This window comes from Zalophus californianus, chromosome 9 (genome assembly GCF_009762305.2).
Source record: "Zalophus californianus isolate mZalCal1 chromosome 9, mZalCal1.pri.v2, whole genome shotgun sequence".
Classification (NCBI taxonomy): Eukaryota; Metazoa; Chordata; class Mammalia; order Carnivora; family Otariidae; genus Zalophus; species Zalophus californianus.
Genome location: NC_045603.1, coordinates 58,305,406 through 58,315,946, shown reverse-complemented (window position 1 = coordinate 58,315,946; position 10,541 = coordinate 58,305,406). Strand labels below are relative to the sequence as shown.

The window sequence follows — 10,541 nt, the reverse complement described above, 5'->3', positions numbered from 1 at the left end:
GGGATCAATCAGAGGGTAGAACTAAGCGTACTTGGTAGAGGTTTCAGAGAGACATAATTGGTCTGAAGATTTTCCTTCCTTCCTTCCTTGCTTCCTTCCTTCCTCCCTCCCTTCCTTCCTTCCTTCCCTTCTTCCCTCCTTCCTCTCTCCCTCCCTCCTTCCTTCCTTTCCAATTATTTTATGTTTTGACTACATAAAACATGAATAAAACATAAAAAGTACAAAATATGTACAGTGATATCTTGCATTCAGTTCCCCTTCATATAGCATATCCTTTGAGATATAGAAACAGATTTTTAAATTTTTTTAAGGATTTTATTTTTAAGTAATCTTTACACACGATGTGGAGCTGGAACTCATATCCCCAAGATCAAGAGTCACACGCTGTTCCATCTGAGCCAGCCAGGCACCCCAGATTTTCTAATTTTACAAGAAGAAATTTAGTATGCTTTAAAAGAGAGTAAAAACATTTCTAACTAAAAAAAAAAAAAAAAAATTATCTTACAGTGGCCAAACCTATAATGACTGTCTCAGGCATTCCCTATCCTGGAGATATTCAGGAGAAATACAAAAATGATCATCTATTAATCTTATGGGGTATTTTTCTCTTGCAATTTATTTATTGAAGAAGCTAGATTGTTATCCTAGAGAATTTCCCACATTCTGGATTTTACTGATAGAATTTTCTGCATTCTGGATTTTGCTGTGTGGTGTCTTTCCTTTGTTTTATGAATTTCTTGCAAATTGGTATTGGATTGACAGGCTAAGATTCAGATTTGATTATTTTAGTTAGTCTACCTCATAGATGGTGATGAGTTTCTTACATCAGGAGCCATATAATATCTGGTTATCTCTTTTTGTGATGTTAGCAACTATTGTTGCTCAAAATGCTGGTATTCTCATTGTATGATTCCTTCTTCATTTATTAGCTGCCATACTTTTTTTTTAAGATTTTATTTATTTATTTATTTTTTTAAAAAGATTTTATTTATTTATTTGAGAGAGAATGAGAGAGAGAGTGAGCACATGAGAGGGGATAGGGTCAGAGGGAGAAGCAGACTCCCCGCTGAGCAGGGAGCCCGATGCGGGACTCGATCCCGGGACTCCAGGATCATGACCTGAGCCGAAGGCAGTCGCTTAACCAACTGAGCCACCCAGGCGCCCCAGATTTTATTTATTTATTTGAGAAAGAGAGAATGAGAGATAGAGAGCACGAGATGGGGGGAGGGTCAGAGGGAGAAGCAGACTCCCTGCTGAGCAGGGAGCCCGATGTGGGACTCGATCCCGGGACTCCAGGATCATGACCTGAGCCGAAGGTAGTCGCTTAACCAACTGAGCCACCCAGGTGCCCTGCCATACTTTTTTTTAAAGATTAATTTAATTTATTTATTTGAGAGAGAGTGGGGTGGGGAGGGGCAAAAAGAGAGAATCGTCAAGCAGACTTCCTGCAGACTGCAGAGCCTGATGCGGGGCTCAATCTCACAATCTATGAGATCATGACCTGAGCAAAAACTAAGAGTTGGACGCTTAACTGACTGAGCCACCGAGGCGCCCCAGCTGTCATACTTTTATAATGAAGAACTTCCCCTCAAACTAGTAGTTGGCAAGGCAAGATAAATTTGTGTTACTTTATCCAGCGTTTTCAAAATAATGGGTTGGTTCCCTATCATCTTACAATGACTAACTAGTAATTTTTTTTAAAGTAACATTATGAATTCATGAATTTAAATCTATTTAATGTGTTCCATTGTGGTTATTATCCCTGTTAAATTGGGATGGTTACATTGGGAGCCTCTTCAGTTTGGCTCTTGGGTTCTTTTGATAAAAACTTAGTAGTCTTTGATAGTTTCTCCCATTCTCTCTTCAACCCACTATGAATCAAGTATAATCCCCACCATGTGAGAGAAGTTGGTCTTGTTCAGGTCATCAAAAACCTCCTTATGTGATCAAATCCTTGGTCAATTCTCAATCTTCATCTTTCTTGCCCTCCCAGCAGTATTTGTGCCTGTTTATTAAGTCTTTCTTTGCTTGTCTTCTGAGACACTCTTCTTTTCTGGTTTTCCTCCTACTTCACTGAACATGGGCTGTCTGTCCTCTTTGCTGGATCTTCCCCTCTTCCTAACTTAGGGGGTGAGAGTAGATACTAAAAGAGTTCAAGGACCAAACTCTAGAATCCTCCACCATTTACAGGTCAAAAAGAAGAAGATATAGCAAAGGAAGAGCAAATTAAACCAAAAGCTAGCAGAAGTAAGGAAATAATAAATATTAGAGCAGAGATAGAGAATAGAAAAATCATAAAGAGAACAAATGAAACCTGAAGTTGGTTCTCTGAAAACAACAAAACTAACAAACCTTAGTTCGTCTAAGAAAAAGAAAGACACAAATAACTAAAATCAGAAGTAAAAGTGGAGACATTACTACCAAACTTACAGAAATGAAAAGGACTGTGAGAGAATACTATGAACAAGTGTACACCAACAAATTAGATTATCTACATGAAATGGGCAAATCCCTAGAAAGACAGGAATTACTAAAACCGAGTCAAACAGAGGGGCGCCTGGGTGGCTCACTTGGTTGGACGACTGCCTTCGGCTCAGGTAATGATCCTGGAGTCCCGGGATCGAGTCCCGTATCGGGCTCCCTGCTCGGCGGGGAGTCTGCTTCTCCGTCGGACCTTCCCCCCCTCATGCTCTCTCTCTATCTAATTCTCTCTCTCAAATAAATAAATAAAATCTTAAAAAAAAAACCGAGTCAAGCAGAAATAAAAAATCTGAACAGACCTATAACAAGCAAAGATAATGAATCAGTAACCAGAACCTCCCAACAACAACAAAAAAATGTCCAGGACCAGATGGCTTCACTGGTGAATTCTACCAAACATATTTTTTTAAAGATTTTATTTATTTATTTGAGAGAGAGAGAGAGCACAAGCAAGGGGAGTGGCAGAGGGAGAAGGAGAAGCAGGCTCCCCACTGAGCAGGGAGCCAGACGGGCTCAATCCCTGGACTCTGGGATCATGACCCGAGCCGAAGGCACACACTTAACCAACTGAGCCACCCAGGCGCCCCTGAATTCTACCAAACATTTAAAGAATTAATACCAATCCTTTCAAACTCTTAAAAAAGAAAATAAAGGAGGAGGAGGAATGTGCTAACTCATTCCATGAGACAAACATTACCCTGACACAAAAGTCAGAAAAAGACATCACAAGAAAAAATAATTATAATTCAGTGTCATTCAGTTCATTTATAATACTACGCAACCATCACCTCTATCTAGTTCTTTTCTTTTCTTAAGATTTTATTTATTTGATAGAGAGAGACACAGTGAGAGAGGGAACACAAGCAGGGGGAGTGGGAGAGGGAGAGGCAGGCTTCCCGAAGAGCAGGGAGCCCGATGCGGGGCTCGATCCCAGGACGCTGGGACCATGACCTGAGCCGAAGGCAGCTGCTTAACGACTGAGCCACCCAGGTGCCCCCTTCTATCTAGTTCTAAATCATTGTCATCACCCCATAATAAAACCCCATATTCATTAAGCAATCACTCCCTTTATCCCCCTATCTCCAGCCCCTGGCAACGACCAATCTTTCATTTTTATGGATTTACATATTCTGGATAATTTATACAGATGGAATCATACAATATGTGATCATGCGTGTCTGGCTTTCTTTCACTTAATATGTTTTCAAGGTTTATTCACATTGTAGGATGTAACAGTTGTTTATTTTCTTTCTTTTTTTTTAAACCCAATGTATTTATTTAATATATTCATCACAAGGGCTCAACCAGAGACTTAATTTAAAAAAACAGAAACAAAACAAAAATGACACCACAGCTTAAGATACAGAGTCCTAGGGCGCCTGGGTGGCTCAGATGGTTAAGCGTCTGCCTTCGGCTCAGGTCATGATCCTGGAGTCCTGGGATCGAGTCCCGCGTCGGGATCCCTGCTCCTTGGGAGCCTGCTTCTCCCTCTGCCTCTCTCTCTCTGTCTCTCATGAATAAATAAATAAAATCTTAAAAAAAAAAAAAAGATACAGAGTCCTAGACAGAAATGAAGAGAAAGACTATCTAAGGAGAAAATAAAAAGACAACACAAAGAGAGAGGCTGGACAGTCAGGGATCGTGGCTGGAGACCTGCTTCGAGTAGGTCTCTTGCAGATACTTCTTAAAGGCTGTGGGGTTTTTCCAGAGCTCGGCAGCATGCGTGTTCAAAGGACTATCAATGTTTGGTTCTCCTAGCGGGCTCTGGATGGACAGCAGGATGGTCCTGACATCATACAGGGCAGACCACTTGTCCTTCAGGATGTCCAGGCAGATGTTTCCCTGGGTGTCCACGTTGAGGTGGTAGCAGGGTGTGAGGAACTTCACCGTGGGCGCGTTGTAAGGGTAGCCGCTGGGGAACTCCAGCGAGAGCTTATACCTCAGGTCTTCATAAACTGTGCCTGCTGCCCCATGGATGGTCGCCACCCATTTGAAAAGGTTGTTGGATTCAGGGAAGGCAGAGATGCCTTTGTCACCAGACATCATGAGAATCATCAGCTCCTGCTGTAGCCTTTTGCCCACGGGGCCCTGGGGCCCCCGGGGCCCCCGCTGGGCTGGGCTCCTTTGCAGACGGCGGCGACGCTGGCGGCAGCTGGGTCGCGGTTCTGGGAGGCCATCCCGGGCGGTGCGGGGAGGGAGACAGGAACTCGGAGAGCACGACTGCAACTGCCTAACAATTGTTTATTTTCTAAGACAGGAGAAAAGTTCCAATATTTTACCATTAGATGTGTGTGGTGTTTGCTGCAGGTTTCTGGTAGATACGCTCTTGTCAAAAATTTTTAAAGTCTTCCCTATCTCTAGTTTGCTAATAAGTTTTTAGCCATCAGTGGGTGTTGAATTTTATCAAATACTTTTTCTGCAACTATAGAGAGGATTACATGGCTTTTCTCTCTTATTCTGTTAATGTGGTAAATTACATTGTTTGGTTTTCCAATGTTAAATCACACTGGAATTACTAAAGTCAAGCTGATTTTAATGTTTCTTAATGTCTTTTAACACATTGATAGATTCTAGTTGCTATTTTGTGTGGGATTTTCACATCAAAGTTAATGAGAGAGGGGCCTGTACTTGTTCTACTTTATAATTTAAATTTATATTTAAATTATATATAATTTAAAATTTTTTCAGGTTATATTGTCTCAAAATGAATTGGAAATTTTCTTTTTCTCTATTATCTAGAAAAAAATTTTTTTAAAGATTTTATTTATTTGACAGAGAGAGACACAGCGAGAGAGGGAACACAAGCAGGGGGAGTGGGAGAGGGAGAAGCAGGCTTCCCGCGGAGCAGGGAGCCTGATGTGGGGCTTGATCCCAGGACCCTGGGATCATAACGACTGAGCCACCCAGGCGCCCCTAGAAAAAATTTTTGTAAGATTGGTGTTATTTCTTCCCTAAATGTTTGGAATAATTCACTAATACATCCATCTAGGTTTACAATTTTCTCTGTGGGAAAGCTTTTAAATTACATATTCAGTTTACTTAATAGATATAGGACCACTCAGAGTTTCCTATTACTTCTTTGATCAGTTTAAGTAAGTTTTGTTTTCCTAAGAAGGTATCTGTTTCAAGTAAATTTTAAAAATTTTATTTATTTTTTTAAAGATTTTATTTTTAAGTAGGCGCACCTGGCTGGTTCAATCGATAGAGCATGCGACTCTTGATCTCAGCATTGTGAATTTGAGCTCCGCCTTGGGTGTAGAGATTACTTAAAAATAAAATCTTTTTTTGTTCTAAGTTTTTATTTTTAGAACATAAACCTTCTAGAAAACATGGAGTTGTTCCTTTGGCCACAGACATGTGAATCGAAAAGTAATATGATATTGTAGACATCAAGGAAATGGGCACTATTCAAAAATGAATGCCCCAAGGGGCGCCTGGGTGTCTCAGTCAGTTGAACGTCTGCTTTTCGGCTCAGGTCATGATCCCAGCGTCCTGGGATTGATTCCCGCAGCAAGCTCCCTGCTTGGCGGGGAGTCTGCTTCTTCCTCTCCCTCTGCTCCTCCTCTCCCCCCCCACCCCGCTTGTGCTCTCTCTCTCTCTCTCTCTCTGTCAAATAAATAAATAAAATCTTAAAAAAAAAAGGGAGGAGTCTACAATGTTACCCAGCATGCTCTGCATTGTTATAAACAAACAAATTAAGGACAAGATTCTAGTCAAGATCAAGAGATTAATATACATATTGAGCATAATAAGCACTCTGAGAGCTGAGACAGTTTCTTGAAATGTGTGAAGGAAAATGATCAAGAAAGAAGCCAATGAGAAAGGTACTTGGGAAGCACCAGCCTGTTCTACCCAGAGAAGCATACTTGGTGAGAACCAGTGGAAAGGAGACTGAGCTGCTGGAACCCATTCCTTATGAATTCATGACAGGTTGTAAAAAGAATAAAAGTCTACTGGACTGTGGAAAAAAAAAAGAATGCCAAAGTAGTAGTCCCCATCATTTATTCATTTAATTCACCAATCTGGTCCCTGCAAAAACCAGATACTGGAGGACGTGTGTGAACTACTATAAACTCAGCCAAGTAGTAGCCCTAATCGCGGCTGCTTTGCTATATGTGGTGTCATTGCCAGTGCAGATTAACAGGGGCCTAGTACGTGGTATGCAACCCTTGATCTGGCAAATGCATTCTTTTCCATCCCTATCAGAAAGAAGAAAAGAAACAGTTTGCATTCACTTGTAAAAGGCAACAATGTACATTTATAGTCTTACCCCAGGGCTATGTTTACTCTTCTGCTCTCTGCCATTAAATGATCTGAAGAGAGCTAAGCAGCTAGACATCTCTCAGAGAATCCCAAATTGATCTGCTATATTGATAACATCATGCAACATGGACTGGTTGAGCAGGAAGTGGCAAGTATGTCACATGCCTTGGTAAAACACTTGCTCTACAGAGGGTGAGATAGTCACCTTTTTCTTTTTTTTTTAAAGATTTTATTTACTTATTTGATAGACAGAGACAGCGAGAGAGGGAACACAAGCAGAGGGAGTGGGAGAGGGAGAAGCAGGCCTCCCGCTGAGCAGGGAGCCCGATGCGGGGCTCGATGCGGGGCTCGATGCGGGGCTCGATCCCAGGACCCTGGGACCACGACCTGAGCCGAAGGCAGACACTTAACGACTGAGCCACCCAGGCGCCCCGTTAGTCACCTTTTTTCAGAGTTCCCTTCAGAATTAGTTGAAGCCTTGCGACTGCTCAGCAGTCAACTTCTCCTTCTGTCCAATCTTGCTTCCTTTCTTTCCTTTAAGGGTTGACCCTACGAGCACTCACTAATAAACTGCCTGTACTCTATTCTCCATCTTAGAAATGGCTTCCCTAGAAACTCAATCTGTGGTCAAGGGAAAAGCTTTGCCAGTCAAAAATAAATAAATAAACTAAAAGTAAATTGGGGTTTTAATATGTGATAAAATTCTAAAAAAAAATTTTTTTTTTTTAATTGAAACAAAAACGGTGGTGCCTGGCTGGCTCAGTCGGTGGGGCATGCAACTATTGATCTCAGGGTCATGCTGAGTTCAAGAGGCATGTTGGGCCTGGAGCCTACTTAAAATAAAACTTTTTTAAATGTAATATGTGATAAAATTCAAGGCAAAAAATTATGGGGCTGCAGCACCTGGGTGGCACAGTCGGTTGAGCATCAGACTCTTGGTTTCGGCTCAGGTCGTGATCTCAGGGTCCTGAGATGGAGGCCCACCTTGGCTCCATGCTCATCTGGGAGTCTGCTTAAGATTCTCTCTCCCTCTACCTCTCCCCCCCCAATAAATAAATAAATCTTTAAAAAATATATGGGGCCAAGGAGAGAGTATTACATAATGATAAACAAAGAAAAGAAGAAAATATAACCAACAAAAATGTGCTTGGCAATATAGGCTCAAAATACATAAATAGTAATAGTTTGGGGCACCTGGCTGACTCAGTAGAGCATGTAACTCTTGATCTTGGGGTTATAAGATTGAGCCCCATATTGTGTATAGAGATTACTTAAAAATAAAATTTTTAGGGGTGATTCAGTCACCCTTACCAACTCTTGATTTTGGCTCAGGTCCTGATCTCAGGGTTGTGGGAGCAGCCCTGAGTCAGGCTTCAAGCTGGGCATGGAGTTTGTTTAGGATTCTCTCTCTCTCCCTGTCCCTCTGTTGTCCCCACCCTCTCCCTTTTGAAGAAGGAGGAGGAGGAGGAGGAGGAGGAGGAGGAGGAGGAGGAGGAGGAGGAGGAGGAGGAGGAGGAGGAGGAGGAGGAAGAAGAAGAAGAAGAAGAAGAAGAAGAAGAAGAAGAAGAAGAAGAAGAAGAAGAAGAAGAATTTAAAAATAAATAAATGAATAAAATCTTTAGTCCTGCCCCACTCCCACCCTCCGTTGCCAAAGACCTTGTGCAGCACTGGGAGGCCCAAGGGGTAGCAGGGCCGGGAGCCCAAGTCTTGCTTTTCCTCTTCCAAGTCCTGGGCAGCCTTGGAGGCTGGGGGAAGCAGCCCTCTGTCAGGAAGGCCTAGTCACAGAAGTTACATAGGTGGATGTTGGTGATCACCAGTTTCTTCAAAGCAGCTCCATCCAGGTACTTTTAGCAGGTTGAGATACAAGTTCTAGGACCTTGCTACTCAAAGAAAGAGCCATTGACCAGAACCATCTACATCTCTGGATGCTTGCTAGAAATGCCAAGTCACGTGAAATGCAGGGCCTCACCCAGACATCCTGACAAGCAGAAGCGGAATCTGCTTTTCAATGAGATCTGCAACGGGATGCAGGTTAAACTTGATGAATTAAAAATAAAACAAACAAACAAATAGTAATAGTTAACTTCATCGAGCACCTTCTATGTGCCAGTCATACTCTATAGGCTTTACATGTATTAATTCATACATGTCATTACAATCATATGAGAAAGTACCATTATTCTCCCCTTTTACACTTACAAAACAACAATCGATAAATTTAGGAACAAAAATAAATCAACTATTGGAACTGGAAATATTTACATAGCTCTCTTAGAAACAGAAGGATCAAGGGGCACCTGGGCGGCTCAATCGGTTAAGCAGCTGACTTCGGCTTAGGTCATGATCTTGGGATTCTGGGGTCAAGCCTTGTGCTGAGCCCTGACTTGGGCTCCGTGCTCAGCTGGGAGTCTGCTTCTGCCTCCCTCTGCCCCTCCCCCACTCATGCTCTCTCTCTCAAATAAATAAATAAAATCTTTAAAGACTATGTACTAAATTACAAAGGAAGTCTTAATACTACATTTTAATTTTTTTAATTTATTTTTATTTATTTATTTATTTATTTGACAGAGAGAGAGAGACAGCGAGAGAGGGAACACAAGCAAGGGGAGTGGGAGAGGGAGAAGCAGGCTTCTGGAGGAGCAGGGAGCCCAATGCGGGGCTCGATCCCAGGACCCTGGGATCATGACCTGAGCCGAAGGCAGCTGCTTAAAAGACTGAGCCACCCAGGCGCCCCTTAAATCTATTTTTTATTTTTATTTTTTTAACCGAGGAATCCCTTATTTTTTAAAAAAAGATTTTATTTGGGGTGCCTGGTGGCTCAGTCCTTAAGCAGCTGCCTTCGCTCAGGTTATGATCCCAGGGTCCTGGGATGGAGCCCAGCATCGGGCTCCCTGCTCGGCGGGAGGCCTGCTTCTCCCTCTCCCACTCCCCTTGTTGTGTTCCCTCTCTCGCTGTGTCTCTCTCTGTCAAATAAATAAATAAAATCTTTAAAAAAAAGATTTTATTTATTTATTTGGGTGGGGGGGAGGAGCAGAGGGAGAGGAACAAGCAGGCTCCCTGCTGAGCACAATGCCTGACTCAGGGCTCTATCTCACAACCTTGAGATCCTGACGTGAGCCAAAATCAAGAGTCAGATGCTTGACTGAATGAGCCACCCAGGTGCCCCTTTATTTTTATTTTTTAAAGTAATCTCTATGCCCAACGTAGGGCTTGAACTCATGATCCCAAATAAAGAGTTTCATGCTCCATGGACTGAGCCAGCCTGGTGCCCCAATGCTACATTTTATTTTATTTATTTTATTTTTTATTTTTTTTAAAAGAGAAAGCACTTTTTTTTTTAAAGATTTTTATTTTTTTATTTGTCAGAGAGAGAGAGAGAGAGAGAGAGCACAAGCAGGGGGAGCAGTAGAGGGAGAGGGAGAAGCAGGCTCCTCACTGAGCAAGAAGCCCGATGTGGAACTCCATCCCAGGACCCTGGGATCATGACCTGAGCCGAAGGCAGAGCTTAACGACTGAGCCACCCAGGCGTCCCAGCCAATGCTACCTTTTAAAGAATCAATATTACACAGCCTATGTTCTATGACTGTAATGCAATAACATGAGAAATAACTAATCAAAGGATAGCTTATTAAATCCCCAAATGTCTGGAATCTAAGAACATACTATTAGTAAACCTTGGATTAAAAAAGAGTAAGAGAGGGGTGCCTGGGTGGCTTAGTCGGTTAAGCCTCTGACTCTTTTTTTTTAATTAATTAATTTATTTTAGGTTTTTTTATTTATTCATTCGAGGCACAGAG

General features: G+C 42.1%; 1 pseudogene; it reads right to left on the bottom strand.

The window, feature by feature from the left end:
- Window positions 1-4,113: 4,113 nt before the first annotated feature.
- Window positions 4,114-4,658, bottom strand: LOC113922929 (annotated as a pseudogene).
- Window positions 4,659-10,541: the final 5,883 nt, after the last annotated feature.